Here is a 6,268-nt window from a genome sequence, read left to right as displayed (position 1 = left end):
ATCGGTCTGTGGACCGATCAGGAGACGATCAGAGAGTTGGGCGAGTTCTCTGTGAAGAGTGTTGATCGGTCTGGGGACCGATCAGCATAGGTCCTGATCGATCCCCAAGACCGATCAGGGAGGCCTCGGACCGATCAGGGTGGAGCCTGATCGGTCCAGGTATAGCCGTTATGAGTGACAACGGCTATCTCCGTCTTCTTCGCTGTCTTCTTTGCAGTGCAGGTTATAAAAGGAGATCGCGGGCTTCTACAATAATAATTCTTCTTCTTCCTCTCCTCAGCTGCTACCTCTTGCTTCTGTAAGAGCTTGCTGTTGCTGAGCTTTGCTGAGCTCTTCTTAGCTGAAGCTTCGCGTGAGCTTCCTCGGTTGAGTTGCTGCTTCATCAACAGCCGACGAGAAGGCAAGATTGTTTGTTTTTTTTTTCATTCATATTGTTGCTTCTTCTTGTGTATTCTTGTACTCCTATTCTTGCTGGTGCAAGAAAGATTGTGGCGAGGTTTCTCCACCCAGAAGGAGTATATATATTAGCCGGTTCTCCGGGGACTCATCCACCGACGGATTGATAGGCTTCATCCACCTTACGGGCACGCCGAGGAGTAGGAGTTTATCTCCGAACCTCGTTACATCGCTGCGTGTTGAGGTTTGATCTTCTTGTCTTTGTTTCTTTGTTTTATTTTCCGCTGCGCTAACGTCAACTTGTAGAAAGAAATGAAGATTTGGGGTCGGCTATTCACACCCCCCCTCTCTAGCCGCGACCATCGATCCTAACAATAATCAATGCCAATTTAACTGAGTTTAAAACACATAGACTGATTGAAGAGTTGAAGTTGCACAAAAAAGCAATTGGATACACAATTGATGAAAAGCAATTGGATACACAATTGATGATATTAAAGGGATTAGTCCTTCTCTCTGCATGCATAAAATCTTACTTGAAGAGGGTTATAAAAATTCAATTGAACATCAAAGGAGGTTAAACCCAAATCTGAAAGAGGTGGTGAAGAAGGAGGTGCTTAAACTTCTTGATGTCGAGATCATTTATCCAATTTCAGATAGCGAGTGGGTGAGTCCGGTACATGTAGTTCCAAAAAAAGGGGGGATGACTGTTATAAAAAATGAGGATAATAAACTAATTCCAACACGAACAGTAACAGGGTGGCGAATGTGCATTGACTATCGGAAGTTGAATAAAGAGACTAGAAAGGATCATTTTCCCTTGCCTTTTATCGATGAAATGCTTGAGAGATTGGCTAAGCACTCATATTTTTGCCATCTAGATGGGTATTTAGGATTTTTTTTTTTCAAATTTCAATTCATCCTCAAGATCAAGAGAAGACTACTTTCACATGTCCCTATGACACCTTTGCTTATCACCGTATGCCATTTGGGCTTTGTAATGCTCCAACTACTTTTCAGAGATGTATGATGACAATTTTTTCTGATTTAATAGAGAAAATCATGGAGGTGTTTATGGATGATTTCTCAGTTTATGGAAAGGATTTTGACACTTGTTTGTCAAATCTTTCTACAGTTCTTCAAAGATGTGAAGATGCGAATTTAGTATTAAACTGAGAGAAATGTCATTTCATGGTTAAAGAAGGAATTGTTTTGGGACATAAAATATTAAAACGTGGGATTGGAGTGGATCAAGCAAAAGTGGAAGTAATAGAGAAGTTACACCTACCGATTACTGTAAAAGGAGTAAGAAGTTTCTTAGGGCATGCCAGATTCTATAGGCGTTTTATCAAGGATTTTTCAAAGATTTCTAAGCCATTAACAAATTTATTGGTTAAAGATGTTAAATTTTGCTTTGATAATGATTGCATGGAGGCTTTTAATAAAATCAAAAGTGCTCTCACTTCAGCTCCTGTAATCCAAGCCCCAGATTGGGATCTTCCATTTGAGATAATGTGTGATGCTAGTGACTTTGCAGTAGGAGCAGTTTTAGGACAAAGGAAGAATAATATTTTACATGCAATCCATTATGCAAGCAAAACACTTGATGCAACTCAAGTGAATTATTCCACTACAGAGAAAGAACTTCTAGCAGTAGTATTTGCATTTGATAAGTTTAGATCTTATCTAGTGGGTTCAAAGGTAATAGTTTATACTGATCATGCAGTCATCCGATATTTACTAGGAAAGAAAGATGCTAAACCTCGGCTTATCAGATGAATTTTATTGCTTCAGGAGTTCAACCATGAGATTAGAGATAAGAAGGGGGCAGAAAATGTAGTGGTAGATCATCTATCTAGAGTATGGCAAAATAAAGAAAAGGATGCAGACTTTGATTTACCTATTGATGATATTTTTTCAGATGAGCACCTTCTAGCTTTGACAAGCGTAAAAGTGCCTTGGTATGCAGATTTTGTTAATTTTCTGGCGAGTGGAGTTTTACTTCCAAATTTCTCTAATCAACAAAAGAATTTTTTTTTTTCAGATGTCAATAATTATATTTAGGATGAACCTCTCATTTATAAGAAATGCAATGATGTGATTTATCGAAGATGTGTGCCTGAGGAAGAAGTGAGAGATATCTTATTTCATTGTCATTCTTCATCTTATGAAGGATATTTGGGGAGTTCTAAGACAATTGCAAAAATTCTTCAAGCAGGTTTTTATTGGCCAAATCTATTCAAAGATACTAAGAAATTTGTACAATCTTATGATTAATGTCAGAGGACTAGAAACATCACTAAGAGGAATGAAACGCCACTGAATTACATACTTGAAGTCAAATTATTTATGTATGGGGAATATATTTCATGGGGCCATTCCCTCTTTCATATGGGAATAGATTTATTCTTGTAGTAGTGGATTATGTATCCAAATAGGTAGAAGCTATAGCTTCTCCTACAAGTGATGCGAAAACAGTTATCAAATTGTTTAGAAGTATAATTTTTTCAAGATTTGGTATGCCTAAAGTAGTCATTGGTGATGATGGATCACATTTTATAGAAAGACAGTTTGAAAATTTACTTAGAAAATATGGAGTGAGCCACAAAGTAGCAACTCCATATCATCCACAAACTAATGGGCAAGCTGAGATCTCTAACCGTGAAATTAAAGCCATATTAGAGAAACAATATCTACTTCACTAAAGGATTGGTCATTAAAGCTAGATGATGCTTTATGGGCATATCATACTGCCTACAAGACTCCTATTGGAATGACTCCATTTCGGCTAGTTTATGGAAAGCCTTGCCATCTTCCAGTAGAATTAGAACATAAGGCTTATTGGGCAATTACAAATCTAAATATGAATCTCAAGGAAGCGGGGGAGAAAAGGAAGCTCCAGTTAAATGAGCTTGATGAATTAAGATTGGATGCCTATGAACATGCTAGACTTATAAGGAGAGGACAAAGAAATGACATGATCAACACATTCTCCGTAAAAATTTCAATGAAGGAGATCTAGTTTTATTGTTTAATTCAAAACTAAAGCTTTTTCCAGGGAAGCTTAAATCAAGGTGGACAGGTCCATTCGAAGTTAAAAAAGTTTATCCTTTTGGAGCTATAGATATTTGGAATAAAGAGCTTGGGATGATTAAGGTAAATGGTCAACGATTGAAGGAATATGTGCATGGTATGAATTTAGAGGAGAAACAAAGGTTATATTTTTCCGAACCTCATCCTCCGGATTGATTATTTAGTTAGTTCCATTTTGTGTTTCTATTCTTGATTAGTTAGTTCTTTTAAACTTGTTTTTACTTTTGTTTTCAGATTGAAATTTTGCTTTCATGAGCTGGCCATGATTTCTTCATGGGCATGGAAGTATTGGAGAAGTAAGGAAGGAGTGAAATTATCCTTTGGGAGCAAAACAGAGCTCGGCCATGTACTAGACACAGTCGTCTTGTGATTCTAGAGGAGGAAAGAGTCTCGGTCATGTCCCACATGTTGGTGCAATTGACCTAGGTTTTGATCGGTACGATCATAGTTTTGATGTGTGTGTCAAAGAGTTTAAGTTAGGTTCACCCTTGTATCTGATATGTGTATTTGAGTTGTGCAGGTTCGCAGGATACACATGCGACTCAGGTTGATGACTTCGGGTCCGGTGAAGGATGAAGCATCCGAGGGACCGTGGACAAGGCAGCGAGGACAAGGGCCGAGGGAAGCAATTTCGAGGCATACGCGAAGGATGGCATTGAGGACGAGCCACAGGCTTGAATGCATCCGAGGGACGAGAGCCAAAGAAAATATGCTTGAAGGTTCTGTTAAAGCTGTAAAGGAAGCGTCAAAAGAGTTGTAAGGGTGAGGGTACGAGTGCACGAGAGATTGTACCCGGAGCAAAAGCATAAGTTTTAGGGTTTACTGTAGCAGTACTGTAGCGTTACTGTAGCGTTATTGTAGCAGTAATGTAGCAGTACTGTAGCAGTCGACTGCTAAAACATGCAGTCGACTGGTGCAGTCGACTGCGCAGTCGACTGGTCGCGAACAGAATGGTTCTGTTAGTTCGGTCGGTGTGGATCAGTCGACTGCAAGGTTTATCAGTCGACTTCACCAGTCGACTGGTAAATGACCGTTGGTGCTGGAAAGTAGCCGTTGGCTACCTCTAATGGTAACACAAGTCGACTGATGTTTTTACCAGTCGACTGGTGCCGAGATGAGTTGATATGATGATCAACTCTCTCCTCTTATTTATAGGAAGCTTTGGGGCTTGAAGGAGGTTACTGATTATTGTTGAATCACTCCTTGTCATTGCCCAAAGCTTCCAAGCCTACTCTCTTCCTCCTAAACCTAAGTTCATCTTGTAAGAGGAAGAGAACCTTGTGAGAGGTTGTACTCCACCGAGAAGGAGTAAGAGCTAGCCGGAGATTGCCGGGGACTGATCCACCGAAGGATCAAGGGCTCGTCCACCTCAAGGACACGCCGTGGAGTAGGAGCAAGCAATCTCCGAACCACGTAAAAGAATCGTGTTAGCGTTTGTGTTCTTACTCATTGTTTTCTTGTTTTAGTTTCATTTCCGCTTGCGCAAACTAACCGTGTAGAGAAGAAATCGAAGTTGGGGGTGACCTAGCTATCCAACCCCCCTTCTAGCCGACCACCGTTCCCCTACAAGTGGTATCAGAGCAAGGACGCTCTTCAACGGACTAATCGCCAAGAAGAACAACATCATCAATGGCCGGCTCAAACATTCATCCACCCAAATTCGAAGGGGACTTCTCTTGGTGGAAGAAAAGAATGGAGGTATTCTTTGAAACCGATTTTGATATTATGCTAATCATGGAAAATGGTTTCGAAGTGCCTAGGGATCAAGACAATAAGATACTTGAGAAAACAAGGTGGAGCAAGAAGCAAAGAGAAGAACATTTAGCGAATTCAAAAGTCATCCATCATCTACTAAATGTTCTTCCCCGACAAGAAGTAACAAGGGTGGGAACCTACTCAAGCGCCAAGGAGTTATGGGAAAAGCTAGTGGAGCTTCATGAAGGCACATCGGAGGTAAGTTGGCAAGAAGAGATCTTCTCCGAACTCAACTCAATAATGTAAAGCTTGAGAAGGGAGATAAGGTATCTACACTTCATGCTAAAATTAAAGAAATTTTAAGTGGACTAACAAGTGTAGGTGAGAAGCTCTCCAACCGAGACATCATAATGAAAGCCATCAATGCCTTCCCAAGAAACTCGACATGGAGCTCCATTGTAGATTCATTCTACATTTCAAAGGATCTAGAGAAGAGCTCTCTAGATGAATTCTTCTCAACAATGGAGCTTCATGAAACAAGGGTTGAAGGATTAGAAGGAGAAGCAAATATATCAAGAGGAGTAGCCCTTGTGGCAAACAAGGGAAAGGGTAAGAAGAAGAAGTCTTCATCCCCACCATCCTCCGACTCCGAAGAATCAAGTGCCTCAATGGATAGTGATCAAGAGGCATATATGGTAAGGAAGATGAGAAAAGCATTTAAATCTTTTTCTTCTAACAAATCACATGCTAGGAGAAGTTCAAGGGGCAAGAGTAGAAGAAGAAAGATCAAATGCTACAATTGTCAAGGAGAGGGACATATGAGAGATGATTGCCCTCTCTTGAAGAAGAAGGAAGGGAAGAAGAAGGAGGAGAAGAAGACAAAAGAAAAGGGGAAGAAGGCTCAAAACCTAAAAGCAACATGGGATGATCCTTCATCATCATCGGAGGAAGAAGAGCACCATGTAGTAAATTTTGCTTTAATGGGAATTGATGATGTAGCCTCCACCTCATCCGAGCAAGAAGAAGGAAGGAGCTCAAGTGAAGATGAAGAGGGGAGCTCAAGTGAAGGGGGAGGTCAAACTTC

Source organism: Zingiber officinale, chromosome 5B (genome assembly GCF_018446385.1).
Source record: "Zingiber officinale cultivar Zhangliang chromosome 5B, Zo_v1.1, whole genome shotgun sequence".
Classification (NCBI taxonomy): domain Eukaryota; kingdom Viridiplantae; phylum Streptophyta; class Magnoliopsida; order Zingiberales; family Zingiberaceae; genus Zingiber; species Zingiber officinale.
The sequence above is the reverse complement of the archived record's forward strand: the minus strand, read 5'-3'. Positions refer to the sequence as shown.